Below are 20,701 nucleotides of genomic sequence, written 5' to 3' on the forward strand. Positions count from 1 at the left end.
ACCAAAATCCCATTCAGGTGAATGGATGGAAAATATGGGCCATAAAATGAGAAACTAAGCAACAATGAAAAGAAATGAATGCATGCAGTCCTAACGCATGCAACAACATCAGTTCAGTTCAGTTCAGTCGCTCAGCCGTGTCCGACCCTTTGCGACCCCATGAACCGCAGCACACCAGGCCTCCCTGTCCGTCACCAACGCCCGGAGTCCACTCAAACTCATGTCCATTGAATCGGTGATGCCATCCAACCATCTCATCCTCTGTCGTCCCCTTCTCCTCCTGCCCTCAATCTTTCCCAGCATCAGGGTCTTTTAAATGAGTCAGCTCTTCGCGTCAGGTGGCCAAAGTATTGGAGTTTCAGCTTCAATATCAGTCCTTCCAGTGAAGACCCAGGACTGATTCCTTTAGGATGGACTGGTTGGATCTCCTTGCAACATAGGTGAATCTAAAAATAAATTATGTTGTCAGACACGACTTAGGGAATAAACCACCACATGCTGTGAAAGGAGCTGAAGATTACATACCATATGATTTTAGTCATTTCAGATTCTATAAATACAAGCATACGTTGTTTTATTGTGTTTTGCTTTATTGCATTTTGCAATAACTGCTTTATTGCAGTTTTTATAAATAGATTTATGGCAACCCTCTGTTGTCAGATAATAGCAGTTTTTGGTAATTTTCAAATTAAAGTATGTACATTTTTAAAGATGTAATGGTATTGCACACATAATAGACTATAGTATAAACATAACTTATATGCATTGAAAGTGAAAGAAAGTGTTAGTCTCTTAGTTGTTTTCGACTCTTTGTGACCCCGTGGACTGTAGCCTACCAGGCTCCTCTGTCCTTGGAATTCTGTAGACAAGAATACTGGTGGCGGTGGTGGTTTAGTTGCTAAGTCCTGTCTGACTCTTGCGATCCTATGGACAGAGGAGCCTGGCAAGCTATAGTCCATGGGATTCTTCAGGCAAGAATACTTAGGTAGTCATTCCCTTTTCCAGGGGATCTTCCCAACCCAGGGGTTGAACCCAGGTCTCCAGCATTGCAGGCAGTTTCTTTACCATTTGAGGTACCAGGGAAACCCCTGTACACACTGGGAAATCCCCCAAATTCATGTGACTTGCTTTATTATGGAATATTTATTGAAAGGACTGATGCTGAAGCTCCAATACTTTGGCCACCCGATGTGAAGAACTGACTCAATTGAAAAAACCCTGATGCTGGGAAAGATTGAAGGCAGGAGGAGAAGGGGATGACAGAGGATGAGATGGTTGGATGGCATCACTGACTCAATGGACATGAATTTGAGTAAACTCTGGGAGTTGGTGATGGACAGGGAGGCCTGGAGTGCTGCATCCATGGGGTCCCAAAGAATCGGACATGACTAGGGCTGAACTGAACTGAACTGAACTGCTTTAGTGAGATATTCACATAATGGCAGTGATGTGGAACTGAACCTACAATTTCTCCAAGATGTGCCTCAACAGACTGATCTGCAGTAGATTGGTAGTTGACTAAGAATGTGGTGGAGTGGAGTGGGGGCTTGAAAGTGTGATCACAAAAGGGATAAGGAAAATTTTTTGTGGTTGCTATATTTATCTTAATTGTGGTGATGGTTTCAGAGGAGTGTACTTATCCAAATGTACATTTTAAATATTTGCAGCTAACTGTATTCAATGATACCTCAATAATGCTGGTAAAAAAAACTCACATTGTACACCATAATTGGTGAGACTTATCATATGTCAATTTTACCATAGCAAAACTGACTTTAAAAATTCAAAAGTTACAGACATGGTGAAAAAAACAAACAAAGAATTCCTTTTTCCTCCGATAAACTGGAGTTTTTACATTTATAGGGAAAAATCACTCACATTGCCATAATATGGCTGATGATGCATGAAGAGCCAAGTTTAGTTGTCATTTGTGGATGTTCTCCCATTTTATTTGGCTTCCCTGATTGCTCAGTTAGTAAAAAATCGCCTGCAATTCAGGAGACCCTGATTCGATTCCTGGGTCAGGAAGATCCGCTGGAGAAGATCCCCACTCCAGTATTTTGGGGCTTCCCTTGTGGCTCAGCTGGTAAAGAATCTGCCTGCAATGCAGCAGGCCTGAATTTGATACCTGGGTTGGGAAGATGCCCTGGAGAAGGGAAAAGCTACCCACCCCAGCTGCACAAGTGCCGGCCTCACAAGCGCAGTTGAGAGGAGCTACCCCATGCCCGAGATCAGGGGTGGTGGCAGGGAGCAGCGAAATTCAGACTGAAATTGAAGAAAGTGGAGAAAACTGCTAGACTATTCAGTTATGACCTAAATCAAATTGCTTATGACTATACAGTGGAAGTGAGAAATAGATACAAGGGCCTAGATCTGATAGATAGAGTGCCTGATGAACTATGGATGGAGGTTCATGACATTGTACAGGAGACAGGAATCAAGATCATCCCCAAGAAAAAGAAATGCAAAAACGCAAAATGGCTGAGGAGGTATTACAAATAGCTGTGAAAAGAAGGGAAGCGAAAAGCAAAAGAAAAGGAAAGATATACCCATTTGAATGCCCAGTTCAAAAGAATAGCAAGGAAAGATAAGAAAGCTTTCCTCAGCGATCAATGCAAAGAAATAGAGGAAAACAATAGAATGGGAAAGACTAGAGATCTCTTCAAGAAAATTAGAGATACCAAGGGAACATTTCATGCAAAGATGGGTTCAATAAAGGACAGAAATGGTAGGGATCTAACAGAAGCAGAAGATATTAAGAAGAGGTGGCAAGATAACACAGAAGAGCTGTACAAAAAAGATCTTCATGACCCAGATAATCATGATGGTGTGATCACTCACCTAGAGCCAGACATCCTGGAATGCGAAGTCAAGTGGGCGTTAGGAAGCATCACTATGAACAAAGCTAGTGGAGGTGATAGAATTCCAGGTGAGCTGTTTCAAATCCTGAAAGATGATGCTATGAAAGTGCTGTACTCAATATGTCAGCACATTTGGAAAACTCAGCAGTGGCCATAGGACTGGAAAAGGTCAGGTTTCATTCCAATCCCACAGAAAGGCAATGCCAAAGAATGCTCAAACTGCCACACAATTGCACTTATCTCGCACGCTAGTAAAGTAATGCTTAAAATTCTCCAAGCCAGGCTTCAGCAATACGTGAACTGTGAACTTCAAGATGTTCAAGCTGGATTTAGAAAAGGCAGAGGAACCAGAGATCAAATTGCCAACATCTGCTGGATCATGGAAAAAGCAAGAGAGTTCCAGAAAAACATCTATTTCTGCTTTATTGACTATGCCAAAGCCTTTGACTGTGTGGATCACAATAAACTGTGGAAAATTCTGAAAGAGATGGGAATACCAGACCACCTAACCTGCCTCTTGAGAAATCTGTGTGCAGGTCAGGAAGCAACAGTTAGGACTAGACATGGAACAACGGACTGGTTTCAGATAGGAAAAGGAGTACATCAAGGCTGTATATTGTCACCCTGCTTATTTAACTTCTATGCAGAGTACATCATGAGGAACGCTGGGCTGGAAGAAGGACAAGCTGGAATCAAGATTGCTGGGAAAAATATCAATAACCTCAGATATGCAAATGACATCACCCTTATGGCAGAAAGTGAAGAAGAATTAAAAAGCCTCTTGATGAAAGTGAAAGAGGAGAGTGAAAATGTTTGCTTAAAGCTCAACATTCAGAAAACTAACATCATGGCATCTGGATCCAGTCCCATCAGTTCAGTTCAGTTCAGTTCAGTTCAGTCGCTCAGTCGTGTCCGACTCTCTGCGACCCCATGAATCGCAGCATGCCAGGCCTCCCTGTCCATCACCATCTCCCGGAGTTCACTCAGACTCACGTCCATCGAGTCAGTGATGCCATCCAGCCATCTCATCCTCGGTTGTCCCCTTCTCCTCCTGCCCCCAATCCCTCCCAGCATCAGAGTCTTTTCCAATGAGTCAACCCTTCTCATGAGGTGGCCAAAGTACTGGAGCTTCAGCTTTAGCATCCTTTCTTCCAAAGAAATCCCAGGGTTGATCTCCTTCAGAATGGACTGGTTGGATCTCCTTGCAGTCCAAGGGATTCTCAAGAGTCTTCTCCAACACCATAGTTGAAAAGCATCAATTCTTCAGTGCTCAGCCTTCTTCTCAGTCCAACCCTCACATCCATATGTGACCACAGGAAAAACCATAGCCTTGACTAGATGGACCTTAGTCAGCAAAGTAATGTCTCTGCTTTTGAATATGCTATCTAGGTTGGTCATAACTTTCCTTCCAAGGAGTAAGCATCTTTTAATTTCATGGCTGCAGTCACCATCTGCAGTAATTTTGGAGCCCCCCAAAATAAAGTCTGACACTGTTTCCACTGTTTCCCCATTGATTTCCCATGAAGTGATGGGACCGGATGCCATGATCTTCGTTTTCTGAATGTTGAGCTTTAAGCCAACTTTTTTGCTCTCCTCTTTCACTTTCATCAAGAGGCTTTTTAGCTCCTTTTCACTTTTTGCCATAAGGGTGGTGTCATCTGCATATCTGAGGTTATTGATATTTCTCCTGGCAATCTTGATTCCAGCTTGTTTTTCTTCCAGCACTTCATGGAAATAGATGGGGAAACAGTGGAAAAGTGGCTGACTTTATTTTTCTGGGCTCCAAAATCACTGCAGATGGTGATTGCAGCCATGAAATTAAAGGATACTTACTCCTTGGAATGAAAGTTATGACCAATCTAGACAGCATATTAAAAAGCAGAGACGTTACTCTGCCAACAAAGGTCCGTCTAGTCAAGGCATGGATTTTCCAGTGGTCCCGTATGGATGTGAGAGTTGGACTATAAAGAAAGCTGAGTGCTGAAGAATTGATGCTTTTGAACTGTGGTGTTGGAGAAGACTCTTGAGAGTCCCTTGAATACAAGGAGACCCAACCAATCAAACGTAAAGGAGATCAGCTAAAACTCCAATACTTTGGCCACCTGATGTGAAGAGCTGACTCACTGGAAAAGCCCCTGAATATGGGAAAGATTGAGGGCAGGAAGAGAAGGTGACGGCAGAGGACGAGACGATTGGATGGTATCACTGACTCAATGGACATGGGTTTGGGTGGACTCTGGGAGTTTGTGATGGACAGGGAGGCCTGGTGTGTTGCGGTTGATGGGGTCACAAAAAGTTGGACACGATTGAGCAACCGAACTGAACTGAGCTGAACCCACCCCAGTATTCTGGCATGGGGTCGCAAAGAGTCCGACATGAATGACTTTCACTCCCATTTTATTGAAAAGAGTAAATTTGAAAAATGTTTCATGCACACAAGTTTTGCCACACCAGGCCTTAACACATCATCTCCATCTATCTAATAAAAAGCATCATAATAAAAAATTAGAATATTAACTACTCTGTCCCAGTTTATATTTCATATATCAAATCAGAATATGATATGTTTGGGTTCTCATAGTTTGAGAAAACAGTGATTTTTGGAATTTCTTATAACTGCTGTGCTAACCACAAGCGCCCCTATGTAGACAACATTAAGACAAAGACCTACTAATTGGGCTACTTTAATTTGCTTCCACTCTGTAATATAAGAATAAATGCAGATGTCTTTCTGGCATTAATTTCTATCTACATGGCAGAATTTCATTAAGGATGGTCAGCCCCATTTTAATTAAGCTCCCTTTCTCTGCTTGTGCACTGTCTGTGCTTTTGGCCCATCACAGCAAGCACTTAGTCAATTAACTATTTTATTAGCCAATTGATTTTTGCTATAGGTCCCTATAGTTAGAAATGATCATGACAGATAAATAAATTGGTTTCTTTCATTTCTAAAAAGCAGCAGTAAATAATGAAACGTTTCAAACAAGGTTTCTGTGAGGAACCTAAACACATATAAACAATAGCTGCCATTTATCCTGGAATTTGAAAACTGACTGCTTGCAATAGGACTGTATTTGAATAAGTCATACTGTCACAGTGACCTTTATTGATATACTGTTTCCCAATTTAAAGCATCAATCCTGCTGCTTAAAAGATCTTTTGTTGTGCAAGACCTGCAGATCCATCAGGTAACAAAATAATGATTTGCTATCTGTGGACTTTGTGAATCAATAATTTAACAAGATCCTTAGTAGCTTCCTCCCAACCCCTCACTCCACTCTATCGCCTGTGTTTGCAATTTCAGTTATTCAATTTACTGATATCATTAGAAACCAAAGAAATGTTATTTAGCTGAGGGAAAATGCAATGTATGGCATTTAGCTTCGCAGGATAGCACTCATTTCTAGGACGTACTATATGGCTTAATTTGGCCCAACACTCTGTGGAAAACAAAGGGTGTAATTTGATAGTTAATTTTTCTTCTAAACAAAATTTCTCCCAGGTGAATCAAAGGGCTTAAATTCAGTGCACTCTCCTCCCCCCACCCCATTATTTTTGTGTGTGTTTCTATGTTAGAGTGGTTTATACAGATATAGTAAATTTAAGGTCAGTGTTGGGATAAATGGTGTGCTGATACATGGAAATTGGACCTGTTTTGGAGTATGTAGTATGCTTCTTTACCCTAAAACATAAAAATACATATTCAGATATGAAAGGTGGATGAAGAACTATGTCCTCCTTCTGTTACAAAAGCTGTTCTTACTGTCAATATACTTCTAATGGGAAAGGGCACTCAAGGTGTTGAGTTTCTAAGGACTCAGGACTCGGACATGAAAGTCTTTTATTGAATTCTGATAGTTTTACTAGCGATCTGTGTTATCTGAGGCAAGTACTACTTACCCTATAGAAACCAGTTTCTTCATATTTATTTTTGAATATTTTATATATACCCTGTCTGACTTCAGACTGAACTCTGACAATACTAGTAATAGTAATGGTCTTTCTTTATTGAGCACCTAATATGTTACAGGACCAGATGCCATGATCTTTGCTTTCTGAATGTTGAGCTTTAAGCCAACTTTTTCACTCTCCTCTTTCACTCTCATCAAGAGGCTTTTTAGTTCCTCTTCACTTTCTGCCATAAGGGTGGTGTCATCTGCATATCTGAGGTTATTGATATTTCTCCCAGCAATCTTGATTCCAGCTTGTGCTTCTTCCAGCCCAGCATTTCTCATGATGTACTCTGCATAGAAGTTAAATAAGCAGGGTGACAATATATAGCCTTGACATACTCCTTTTCCTATTTGGAACCAGTCTATTGTTCCATGTCCAGTTCTAACTGTTGCTTCCTGACCTGCATATAGGTTTCTCAAGAGGCAAGTGAGGTGGTCTGGTATTCCCATCTCTTTCAGAATTTTCCACAGTCAATCACTTCATGGGAAATAGATGGGGAAACAGTGGAAAGAATGTCAGACTTTATTTTTTTAGGCTCCAAAATCACTGCAGATGGTGATTGCAGGTATGAAATTAAAAGACGCTTACTCCTTGGAAGAAAAGTTATGACCAACCTAGACAGCATATTGAAAAGCAGAGACATTACTTTGCCAACAAAGGTCCGTCTAGTCAAGGCTATGGTTTTTCCAGTGGTCATGTATGGATATGAGAGTTGGACTGTGAAGAAAGCTGAGCACCAAAGAATTGATGCTTTTGAACTGTGGTGTTGGAGAAGACTCTTGAGAGTCCCTTGGACTGCAAGGAAATCCAACTAGTCCATTCTAAAGGAGATTAGCTCTGGGTGTTCTCTGGAAGGAATGATGCTAAAGCTGAAACTTCAGTACGTTGGCCACCTCATGCGAAGAGTTGACTCATTGGAAAAGACTCTGATGCTGAGAGGGATTGGGGCAGGAGAAGAAGGGGACGACCGAGGATGAGATGGCTGGATGGCATCACCAACTTGATGGACGTGAGTTTGAGTGCACTCCAGGAGATGGTGATGGACAGGGAGGCCTGGCATGCTGTGATTCATGGGGTCACAAAGAGTCAGACACAACTGAGCGACTGAACTGAACTCAACTGAACTGAATATGTTACAGGTACCTTATAGACATTATCTGGGCTTCCCTGGTGGCTCAGTGCTAAAGAATCCACCTGCCAATGCAGGAGACACAAGTTCTATCCTTCGGTTGGGAAGATCCCCTGGTGAAGGAAATGGCAACCCACTCCAGTATTCTTGCCTGGGCAATTTCATGGACAGAGGAGCCTGGTGGGCTACAGTCCGTGGTGTTGCAAAGAGCTGGACATGACTGAGGGACTGAACAACAGCAACAACAACTTAGACATTATCTACAACTGTTACTGTATCATATGATTTTCATGCTCACTTTCCAGTCAAGGAATCATAGGGACATTAGGAAATTTGCTTATGGCTCCTAGGCTTACATAGCAGAGCTGAACTGAAATCAGAGTCTACCATCCACTGTCTCTGGCCTCTCCCACTCTGCCACACAGCCTCTTCATGATGTAATGTCTAAAAACTCAGTATAAAAGCCGAAGCACAAGACAGATGCTCAGTGGTATTAGAGCCATTATAATGATTAATAGTCATCATGAAATGTAAGACCTGACACCCAGAGGTGATTTTGCCCTTTCCATGAATGGGAGTTACACTATGCCATTAGATAGATAATTACAGTGAGATTTTTCAAAGGCAAATTTTTGCCACTGTCTTCATGCATGGCCTTGCTAGCTCTCCAGGAGAAGCAAAAAATCACAGCGCTGATTGATTTACCTTTGCCACTTGCTTCAAGTGGTTCCCATTTTAATGCCCTTTCCAATTCTAACTTCATTGTCATTCGAAGCTGCTGATATTTCAGCCTCTACACAGGCTAAACAGTTGGGCTCCTCAGCAAGTTCAAAAGTCTGCACGACAGGGGGAAAACACACTGCCTTTTCTAAAAGCTGTTCTGGTGGTTCTATTAGAAGGCATGATCTTCTGCCTTTATTGTCCAGTAGGCAATAATCTGCCCATTCCTTCCACTGGCCACCTCCCTCCATAAAAGAAAGACTTCTAACTGATGGAGATTCTCAAAGCTTTCTGTGACCAAACTCAAATATCACAATAACACAAAGCCGAGCTGATTCGAATCATTATATTCTTTATCATAGTCTAGCAATGAATTCCAAATACTATATGAAAAAAAAAATCTATTTTGTAAACTTCACACACTCTATGCCAAGACAAAATAGAGAGATTTCATAGAAGTTCCACAGAATGGCTGGTAGAGTGTAATACCGTTACCTGTGTGTGTTAGTCGCTTAATCGTGTCCAACTCTTTGTGACCCCATGGCCTGTAGCCAGCCAAGCTCCTCTGTCCATAGAAATCTCCGGGTAAGAATACTGGAGTGGGTACCCATTCCCTTCTCCAGGACATGCGTTGAACCCAAGTCTCCTGCAGGCAGGTTCTTTACCGTCTGAGCCATCAAGGAAGCTGCAGTAACCTAAAGCTGGGAAATTATCCAACTCTGGTTTGCATCCCCCAAATCTCCATACAATTTCCTGTGTACTTAAGAAGGCGGCCTTTGATCCCAAGGATTGTGAGAAGATTTCTATCTCTAACAAGTGGGCTGCCTCTCCTGAGGATCCTAGATGATTCTGGATACTTTACTTTCTCCTCTGGTGAAGTCAATGAAACACACTGAACCTTTGTTTTGTATACACTATGATCCAGGCATTAGTTATCAATAGAAGATTACGGGGTGGAGCTCTCTTTGTATTCACATTACTTACCATGTAATGTGCTCAATGAATGTTCATGAAACTGTGTGGTTTAGTACCCAGCATCTCACTACCCAGGCCCAAAGACAGACCATGGAGTATGTGAAGCCAAAGGGCACACTTGGGTTAAAATAAGAAAGCTCACCATGTAAGTGGACAGAAGGATATTATAGTTCCCATCTGTCCTCCTCTAACAAGTAAAACTACAAGCAGTTCAATTTATAAGTGGATTAGGTTTTTTAAAAAGCTGTCTTTATAATAGGAAGAAAAAACTTTACGCTTTATTAACTACTAACAAATAAAGCAAAAAGCCATAAAGGCAAAAAAAAAAAAAAAAAAAAAAAAAAGAGTTCAAGTTGAGGAGGAGGAAAATGTACATGGTCTCCTTTCTCCTAAATCAAATATGTAATATTTCATAATAGATGAAAACTAAATTATCTGTCAGAGCTCCCAAAGTTTAGTCCCCTTGCTCAATTTCCTGTGATCTTCAATTCCAGTGCTCAAAAATATGGACTCATTACTGACTGTTGAACCATCACTAAAATACTCTACTGTGCTTTACCTAAACTTCCAAGTGCTCAATGGCACCAAATAATTATTTCCTAACCCAAAGTGAATTTTTTATCCTAACATTAGAGCAGATATAAGTTAATATTTAAGAGAGTGATTTTTATTAAATTAATTCATGCCAATATATGTGATTAATATCTTCTTAATGGTCCAGCAATAGTTTCAGTTTTGAAGAGGAATGCCCATTATCACAGAGGATTTCCCAGAGATACAATTAAGGAGACTTGAGATAAAGCAACATGAAGTATTATATGGCAGGAGGACAATATCAATTGAGGTCATTAACACCTGGGAATCTGATCCAAATGTCTGTCAATAACTCATTTATTTATTCAACCAGAATTTGCTATGCATGAGACAGTGAGTTAGAAAGAAAGTATACAAAAAAAATCACCCATCTGTACCTTTGGTTTAAAGAATTTCACCTTCCAATAGAGGAAATAGGTCTTAAATTAATGAGTGATAACCACAGCTATAGAGATACCAGAAGACACTTGACATATATTTCAAAGATTTTTCCTTCCAGATGACCTTTGTGGTTTCTTGAGTTAAGATGAGTGTCAGAGGATGGATCTGAGATAGCCATATAAAGACAGTGTATAGGTCAGGGTCTCAGCAGGCAGCACACTCAGAAGCGATGATCAGAAACACTTTAATGAAGGAATTATTTATTAATCTAAATACTAGGTTAAGAAAAATCAATAAGGAATGATGATGCATTCTCAGATCAAGTAAAACTGGAAGCTCTTACCACTGTTATGTTTAAAAGGAAGAAAGGAAAGTGCTGTTATCTAAAAATGGGCAAGACACATAGCCATGCCACCAAAGAGAAATATTGCCCTTCATCAGAGAAACACAGTCATTGCCAAACCATATCCTGATTGGGAAAAAGCCAAGGAAATAAATACCCTGATTTCCCTCTCCTCCAGCTCTCTGAAGTTTTCAATGGGAAAATGTGTAGCAAAATCCAAAGGATATTGGAACCCAGTTCTTCTGAAGCAAGAGAAAAGTGGAGAATGAAACTGGAGATGCAAAAATAAAATAACCAGCATAGTAATGAAGATGGAAAGCAACACTGTACATTTTCTGTTGCTGGAATATGAAGTGTGAGGCACAGTATGGTGAGAATAAAAGATAACTGTGATCATATGACTCTTAATGCTTGAAACCTTTCCATGGATTTCATCACCTTCTCAAAAACACTTGTAACGTGTCATGGAAACCTCATTGCTTCTAGCTCCCTCTGCTTGTCCAGACTTACAGATGATTCTAGCAGCCCCGATGAGGAGAAAGAGGAGCTTGCCTGGAGGCAAGCAGAACAATTTGTGGTTTAGGAGAAAAATGATGACTCCCTGAACTAAGGCAATGGAAATTAAGATGGTGAGGAAGATAAAGTCTTGAGAAATATGATGGAAATAAAATAATCAGGACTTATTAGCTGAAGTATGGGAAAGTAATACGCAGGCAACAAGGGGTAACTACTGGATGTATGATTTTATTCACAGGATGGATGGAGCTCACAAAAGTTATATGAAAATTTAGAGAAAAAATGGGAGGTTTTACTAATGTTTATTTGCATATCTGTGGCAAATACTCAAGTATAATAAGGCTGGCACATTGGTAGAGATTTGAGTTGGGATATATATTTCAGAGGCTCTCACGAGAGGCTCTGTTCAATGTGCACATTCTGAGGTTCTTCAGCCATTTGGAGATGGTGGAGTAGAAGAGGACCTTAAGAAACAGAAAGGAAAAATAGTCTACCTATACTAGGAGGATGAGAAGGGTGAGAATGGTAAAAATCCTCTTGGGTATATGTTATTAATAATAGAAAGCCATTGATGGTCTTTGGAAAAAGCACTTCATTGAAACAGGGAAATACATGATAATGGAGGTTTGAGGGATGCAAGAGGGCTTAGGACATACAGACAGTGAGTGTAGACAACTCTTCTGGGAAGTTTGGATAAGTGGGAGAGGAGAGAAAGTATGTGTTGGTAAAGGAAGACTCAAAATCAAGGAAAAGATTGGCAGATTAGGGAAGGAGAGCTGCTTATCACTGGTGAAGAGGAACAACACTGGAAAGTGAATTTGAAGTTATAGCAAAGAGAATTCTACTAGATGAAGAACTTAATTAAGGATTGACTTATCAAAGTTATGCATAATTTAAAATTGAAATGGCAACTGAGATTTCTATGTTGATTTTTTTTGTAAATTGAATTTGGGGATTGCCATATATATCATTCCTGAATAATGAGATTCCCCCCCTCCCCATACTTTCTCTAGGAGTATAAGTCCAAAAACATTGTGGAAAGCAATAAGACATATTTCTAGAAAAAGTAATTTATTATTATTATTATTGCTGGTAGGCGGGCAGAGTAGGGAAGTAACTCGCTGGGGATAGCATAGACAGTTAGAGGCAGGCAAGGTCTAGAACTGACCACTACCATTTCTAAATGTACTCACCACAATCCTTCCAGTCCTTAACCTTTATTTCAAAATCAGCTTAGGTTTTACTAGTCAAATCATTTCTCTCCCTCTTTCTAGCATTAGTATTTCACTCTTCTTGTAAACAGACTTTTAAATTTTATTTCTTTTTAAAAAAATATTTATTTGTTTGGCTGCATCGGGTCTTAGTTGCAGCACATGGGATCTTTGTTGCGGGCTCAGGAGTTGTGGCTCGTGGGCTCTAGGGTGTGCGGTCTGAGGAGTTGTGGTGCCTGGGCTTTGTTGCCCCATGGCATGTGAGATCTTAGCTCCCTGACCAGGGATGGAACCCACCTGCATTGGAAGGTAGATTCTTAACCACTGAACCAACAGGGAAGTTTCTAACTTTTCTCTTATTTCCTTTTACAAATTGCTTATTAGAAATATGAAGCCATTCTACTAAATACATGAACCACACGACTAAATAAATGACCACTAAATACATGAACAACGTCTACCTACTTATTATTGAGATCAAGTCGTGGTTCAGAGAACAGGCTCTCAAGTCATGCTGTATGGGCTGAAACCCTATTTCAGACACTTAATGACTACATAACTTTGGGCAGTATTTAGTTTCATCATCTGAATCTTAGGATCTCAGTTTCATCATCTGAATAGTAGGATCAGCATATGAAATCATAATAACCATAAGGGGATTAAACACTAACTGTATGTGATGAGCACAGTATTATAACACACTTGACTAAAGGAAAAATCATCTGATATTCTTAGTGCTTTCCTTTGTAGTAACATTGAAAGTGTACCAGTCACAGTGCTACTATTGACTAGAGTAGTAATTCAAGTGATAATTTACTCAAGTAAATATTCAATCTTATTAAAGAAATAATCCCCTGATAACCACATAGTTCATATTCTAAGCAGACAACCCCTTTCAAACAATGAACATCCAGCTAACCATAGTTTTAAGATGCAGTGGAAAAGACATGGAGATCTAGGTAAACAAAACTGCATTTCTATTATTATTATGTTAGAAAAGTCTTTCTCTGGAATTGGGCAATGATATTTATCACCGTCTGTACCTTGCCTCAATCGGGGTAGAGGAATCCATAGGCCTAGGTGAGTAACTCAGGGCTCACCATAATGTACAAGCCTCTCTAAACATGAAGCTCTGTGTTCACGGAGACTTAAGATTTGCTGATCTGATGTGGCTATTGTTCATGCTGGTTAATACAACTGCTTGGGCAGCTAAAACATACTTATTCTCTTAGCACCCTTTTTTGAGTAGAAATGCCTGTGTTGAGGTGTAAATTCTATGTTCAGGCTTTCACATGCTCTTATCATTGGTATCAGTGAAGGTAAATGGTGATGGGTATTAAACAATTTGAATATTTTTACAAAATTAACCTCTGTGTCTTTTCACTAGGCAATATTTGTATATTTGATAGCTTATCTGCTTTGGCTAAGAAGAGTTTTGACTGATACTTTATCTCCCTACATCTTGTAGGTATGTGGAGGTGGGGTTTCTGCTGGAAAAACTGTCATCTAAAAATGGGGTAAATGACAGTAAGCTTTCCTGCTTGGCACTGGAATTTGAACATTATGTACCCTATTTGTCTGAAAAGGATAAACTGTGCTTTATATTTGTTTTTTCAAAGATTCCACAGATTATGGATATGCCAAAAGAGACTTATATTCTATTATTTAAAATACTTGATAAAACAAAGTGCGGAAAATTGTCATAAAATTAGCTAGAAAAATTAGGGACAGAGAGTTCTAGAGGATTGCATTCAGAACAAAATATAAACTCTTTAGAAGAGAAAATACAATGCAATCTTTCCCAAAATGTATTCTTCAAAGCACTAATTCTTCTTCAGAGTATGGATGAAGGGAAATCTATGATGAAATTAGTTTGAGACACTTAGTGTGGTAAATACTCAGTGCAGTAAATATTCCTCTTGTGCTCAGTGTTCAGTCATGTCCGACTCTTTGTGACCCCATAAACTGTAGCCTGCCAAGCTCTTGTGTCCATGGGATTTTCCAGGCAAGAATACTGGAGTGGGTTGCCATATTCTCCTCCAGGGGATCTTTCTGACCCAGGGATCAAACCTGCATTTCTTGCATCTTCTTCATTGGCAGGCACACTCTTTACCATTGAGACACCTGGGAAGAATATTCCTCTTAAATGTATATATAACACAAAAAGATGAACTATGTTTACTATGGCTGTTTTTAATCATCACCCAAAACACTTATCTAAGATTATTTTTGAAGTTGCACTGATTGATATCCCATGGATCAATCTAGAGTTCTGTTGAAGGCACTTTGTGAGGTGCTTAGACTGAGAAAGTCTCTGTCTGAGGTTTTTAGATGGTAGGAAGCCACTGCCTCAGATTTTCAAAACACTCTTCAATAGAGTTTTCTAGGAAAACTTTCATTGATGAAGTTTCTCCATTGATTTCCATTTGGTTTAGTATCAAATATGAATCCTTCATCAACAAGAATTCTGGAAAAGAAGATTAAGATGGGGTGCACACCTTCTTTGAACTAAAAGTTTATTAAAATTTAGTTTAGGATTAATTTACATTTTGTATTTGAAACTTTGTTATTATAATCATATTTTTTAAAATTTTTCTCTGACATTACATGTCTGAGATATCCTTTTGACTTAAAGAGAAAGGTGTATAATTACAGCAAAATTTACTGGTGATGATGGGAGTATTTTTTGCCAAGTACATCTTGGAAGGAGAAATGATTTTAGAATCACTGAGATGGTAGGCAGATTTTTCAGGTAGCAGAAAGTAGAGGAGAGAGTCGAGTATTGAGTCAGACTCAGTTGTTTCTGCTGGTTTTGAATGGTGAGCCCACAGGCATATTATTGCATTAGTTGGGATGTCAGTTTCTCTACCTGTAAAGCAGAGACATTATCCTACCTTTGAGTGTTGTAGGAAAGAGTAGAACTAGAAAATAGAGATAAGTACAATACTTGGAACATGCTAGTCCTCATCAGACATTGGTTCCCTATTTTTGCCCTCCACAGCAGTGATTCTCAACCAGGTGCGATTTTTGCTCCTCCCAGGGGCATCTGGTAACATCGGGAGACATTTTTGGTTGTTACAACTGGGAGAAATGCTGTTGGTATTTAGTGGATAGAGGCCAGTTCAGTTCAGTCGCTCAGTCGTGTCCAGCTCTTTGCAACCCCATGGACTGCAGCACGCTAGGCTTCCCTGTCTATCACCGACTCCTGGAGCCTGCTCAAACTCATGTCTGTCAAGTCGGTGTATAAATAACACACCTTGGATAGAGGCCAAAGATACTGCTAAACAGCCTACATGCATAGGACAGTCCCCACAACAAATAATTATCCAGTACGAATGTCAACAGTGCTGAGACTGAGAAGCCCTGCTCTAGCTTGAACATAATGAAACACTGCCTGCTTTCCCAACTCTGGTATTGGGTTGTTTCAGCACCAGATAAGAGCAAGCAGAAGCATGTCTTAAGGAAAAAAAAATAATACCATGGAGAATGAGAAACATTCAAAACCATGCAAGTTTAAGTTATGAATGCTGTATTCACTGTAATCATATAAAGTTAGCAGCAATGAATATATGGTGTTTATTTATAAACCAAAGTTGGTGACAAAACACATACACACACACACACACGAAAAGAAAAAAGAGATGAGAAAATGTTCTGGCAAATACGGAAAGGTAAAAATGTTGAATCACCTTTTCTTCTTGTTGACTGTTAAATAGGTCTTTTCCCCTGTGGAATTGGGGGATTCAGCAGTTGGTTTAAGAAAAAGATCTACAATATTGTATAACTAAGCTGTACTTTTCCTGCAAGAAAGTCAGGAGCTAGAATTCATACCTGGAACTTTGGGATCATGTTAGCATCTAGCACAGATATGTTTATAACATGGGACATCTTGAGATGCCATGATTCTTACCAGGAAGCTGTGACGGGGGATTAAGAGAGAGGAAGTATGTGTGTGTGTGTTCTCCTGGGTGCATGTATGGATCTTTTTTATTATTGTTTTTACTTTTTATGCTTTTTATTAAAAGATAGTAGATGTACATTATGTTAGTTAGAATATGTTAAAAATGATCATGAGGATGAATCTAGTAACCATTTGTCTGGCTTATTTATCATATAACTGGAGGTTTGTGCCATTCTTCATCCCTTCATCTATGGAGCTGAACAGGTTGAGGTGACAAGAGAACAAGGGCTAGAGTGGGTGGGAAATGCTGACTTTTTGCCTCTGATGTAGTCTTATAACTTAAGCAGTTTAAGAAATCTAGAGAGGTGGTGAGGTATGTGCACTTTTTAAAAATAAGCAAGCAAATACCAAACCAACCAAACAAAAAACATAAAGAAAATAAACACACAAAACTCTTCTTTCCAGTTGGTCCCATGGGAGTTTTCTTTCTTTGGCTTTGAAAGGCTCATTCTATTATTATTATGTTTTAGTCATCTGACTTGAACTTAAGGCTGCAGCATTTAATACCTAAAAAACAAATAAGAAGGCTTCCCAAGTGGTGCTGTGGTAAAGAATTCATTTGCCAGTGCAAGAGATTCAAGAGACATGAGTTTGATCCCTGGGTAAGGGAGATCCCCTGGAGGAGGAAATGGCAACCCACTCCAGTACTCTTGCCTGGAAAATCCCATGGACAGAGGAGCCTGGCAGGCTACAGTCCATGGGGTCTCAAAGAGTTGGACATGACTGATCATGCGTGCAGGACACAGGGAAGCAAGTAAGATAGTCAGCCTACCTGCTTTGTCTGAAAGAGAACTTAGGACCAAGTTGCTGGTCTCCATCTCCCACTTACAAAAGAAACAGTGGTTTATTTTGGCATCAGTTATGACACCAGCCTCAGGTGGCCTCAAGGTGCCATCAGTCTCTCAAAAGTTACACATGGGTCTTTGAGATGATGTAGTAGAATCGTAGTCTCATTCAAGTGGGCGGCAGTTCACTTTGCCAATAATTTGGAAAAACTGTAGGAAGGACAGGGATTTAATTTTTGTAAAATGTTGTCAGTTGCAAGCAAAAGTAGAGAGGCTACCTGTGGGCACAGATCAATTTACCTATAATACAGCGCTGGTGAGGCTGTGAGATGGAATATTGGTTTCTTAGAGGTTTGAACTTCACAAGGAGTTTGAAAGAAACAAAAGTAAGAATCAAGGTGAAAGAAGAAAGCGTATCTTTTTAAATAGATAAGCATTACTTATGAGAAAGTGTTTCTTTTGCAAATTGATAGGTACATAGAGAAGCTCTAAGGTGCTCAGAGATGAAATAAAAAATCACATGTCAGTGTTTGAAGGAGAATAAGAAGATAGCAGGACTCAGCAAACCCATCCTTCCTTAGTTCCTGATTATATGAAGCCAAATGAAAGGCCAAATGTTACAGTTCCCCAAACCTGAAATCCAGGGACTGTCAGTACAGTCCTTGGTGGCATTCTCCACCTCTAGCAAGAAAGCCTTGTTCTGTTTATTTGGATTCCAGTATTTTTTCCAACCAGATTTTGTTTTGGTCTTTCTCTAGCTTGTTAGAGCTGAGATTACAATAAATGGAAATTTATTCACTTGAGGCCTACATGTAATATCTTTCCAGTTAATACTAATACCTAGTTCAGTTCAGTCAATAAGTTGTGTCCAATTCTTTCTGACCTTGTGGACTGCAGCATGCCAGGCTTCCATGCCCATCACCAATTCCTGGAGTTTTCTCAAACTCATGTCCATCGAGTCAGTGATGCCATTCAACCAGCTCATTCTCTGTTGTCACCTTCTCCTCCTGCCCTCAATCTTTCCTAGCATCAGGGTCTTTTCAAATGAGTCAGTTCTTCACATCAGGTGGCCTAAGTATTGGAGCTTTAGCTTCAGCATCAGTCCTTCCAATGAATATTCAGTACTGATTTCCTTTAGTATTGATTAGTTTGGTCTCCTTGCAGTCCAAGGGACTCTCAAGTGTCTTCTCCAACACCACAAGCTTCAATTCTTTGGAGCTGAGCTTTCTTTATGGTCCAATTCTCACATCCATATCTGACTACTAGAAAAACCATAGCTTTGACTAGATGGACCTTTGTTGGCAAAGTAACGTTTCAGTTCTTTAATTTGGTTTCTAGGTTGGTCATAGCTTTTCTTCCAAGGAACAAGTGTCTTTTAATTTCATGGTTGCAATCACCATCTGCAGTGATTTTGGACCCCAAGAAAATAAAGTCTGTCACTGTTTCCATTGTTTCCCTATCTATTTGCCATGAAGTAACGGAACTGGATGCTGTGATCTTCGTTTTTGGAATGTTCACTTTTAGCCCAGTTTTTTCACTCTCCTCTTTCACTTTCATCAAGAGGCTCTTTAGTTCTTCTTCGCTTTCTGCCATAAGGGTGGTGTCATCTGCATATCTGAGGTTATTAATGTTTCTCCTGGCAATCTGCATTCCAGCATGTGCTTCATCCAGCCTGGCATTTCGCATGATGTACTCTGCATAGAAGTTAAATAAGCAGGGTGACAATACACAGCCTTGATGTACTCCTTTTCCTATTTGGAACCAGTCAGTTGTTCATGTCAGTTCTAACTATTGCTTCCTGACCTGCATACAGATTTCTCAGAAGGCAGGTCAGGTTGTCTGGTATTCCCATCTCTTGAAGAATTTTCCAGTTTGTTGTGATCCACAGAGTCAAAGGCTTTGACATAGTCAATAAAGCAGAAGTAGATGTTTTTCTGGAACTCTCTTATTTTTTCTATGATTCAGCAGATGTTGGCAATTTAATCTCTGGTTCCTCTGCCTTTTCTAAATCTGGCTTGAACATCTGGAATTTCTCAGTTCACATACTGTTGAAGTCTGGCTTGGAGAATTTTGAGCATTACTTTGCTAACATGTGAGATGAGTGTGGTTGTGAGTAGTTTGAACATTCTTTAACACTGCTTTTCTTTGGATTGGAATGAAAACTGATCCTTTCCAGTCCCCTGGCCACTGCTGAGTTTTCCAAATTTGCTGACATATTGAGTGCAGCACTTTCACAGCATCATCGCTTAGGATTTGAAATAACTCAACTGGAACTCCATCACCTCCACTAGCTTTGCTCGTAGTGATGCTTCTTAAGGCCCACTTAACTTTGCTTTCCAGGATCTCTGGCTCTAGGTGAGTGATCACACCATTGTGGTTATCTGGGTCATGAAGATCTTTCTTTGTATAGTTCTCATATATTCTTTCCACCTCTTCTTAATATCATCTGCTTCTGTTAGGTCAATACCATTTCCGTCCTTTATTGTGCCCATCTTTGCATGTTATGTTCCCTTGGTGTCTCTGATTTCCTTGAAGAGATCTCTAGTCTTTCCCATTCTATTGTTTTCCTCTATTACTTTGCACTGATCACTGAGGAAGGCTTTCGTATCTCTCCTTGCTATTCTTTGGAACTCTGCAATCAGATGGGTATATCTTTTCTCCTTTAAGTTTAGCTTCTCTTCTTTTCACAGCTATTTGTAAGACCGCCTCAGACAGCCATTTTGCTTTTTTTGCGTTTCTTTTTCTTGGGAGGTGGTCTTGATCATTGCCTCTTGTACAATGTCACAAATCTCCGTCCATAGTTCTTCAGGCACTCTATCAAATCTAATCCCTTGAATCTATTTGTCACTTCTACTGTATAATTGTAAGGAATTTGATTTAGGTCATACCTGAATGGTCTAATAGTTTTCCTTACTTTCTTCAATTTAATTCTGAATTTTGCAATTCTAATGTTAAGTCTTCATCATTCTAGCTAGGGGAATGTGGAAAAATCACTTACTGTTTCAGTACCTCATTTTCTTCACCTGGAAAAATGGGATAATAATAGTGGCAGTCCATGGGATAGTTTATGGAATTAAATGTGAAGCTATGAGCACAATGTCTGCCATATGCAAGTTGATGTTACTTGTTATTGTTAATATCTTTAGCATTATTCTTTTTTATGATTTCAAATTACCCCTGTGTATGGGACAGTGTCATTCATTCACTATACATTTGTTGTTATATGATGACATTACACAACATTTCCTTAGACATTAAAATTAGCTGATAA

The sequence above is a fragment of the Budorcas taxicolor genome, chromosome 18 (assembly GCF_023091745.1).
Source record: "Budorcas taxicolor isolate Tak-1 chromosome 18, Takin1.1, whole genome shotgun sequence".
Lineage (NCBI taxonomy): Eukaryota > Metazoa > Chordata > Mammalia > Artiodactyla > Bovidae > Budorcas > Budorcas taxicolor.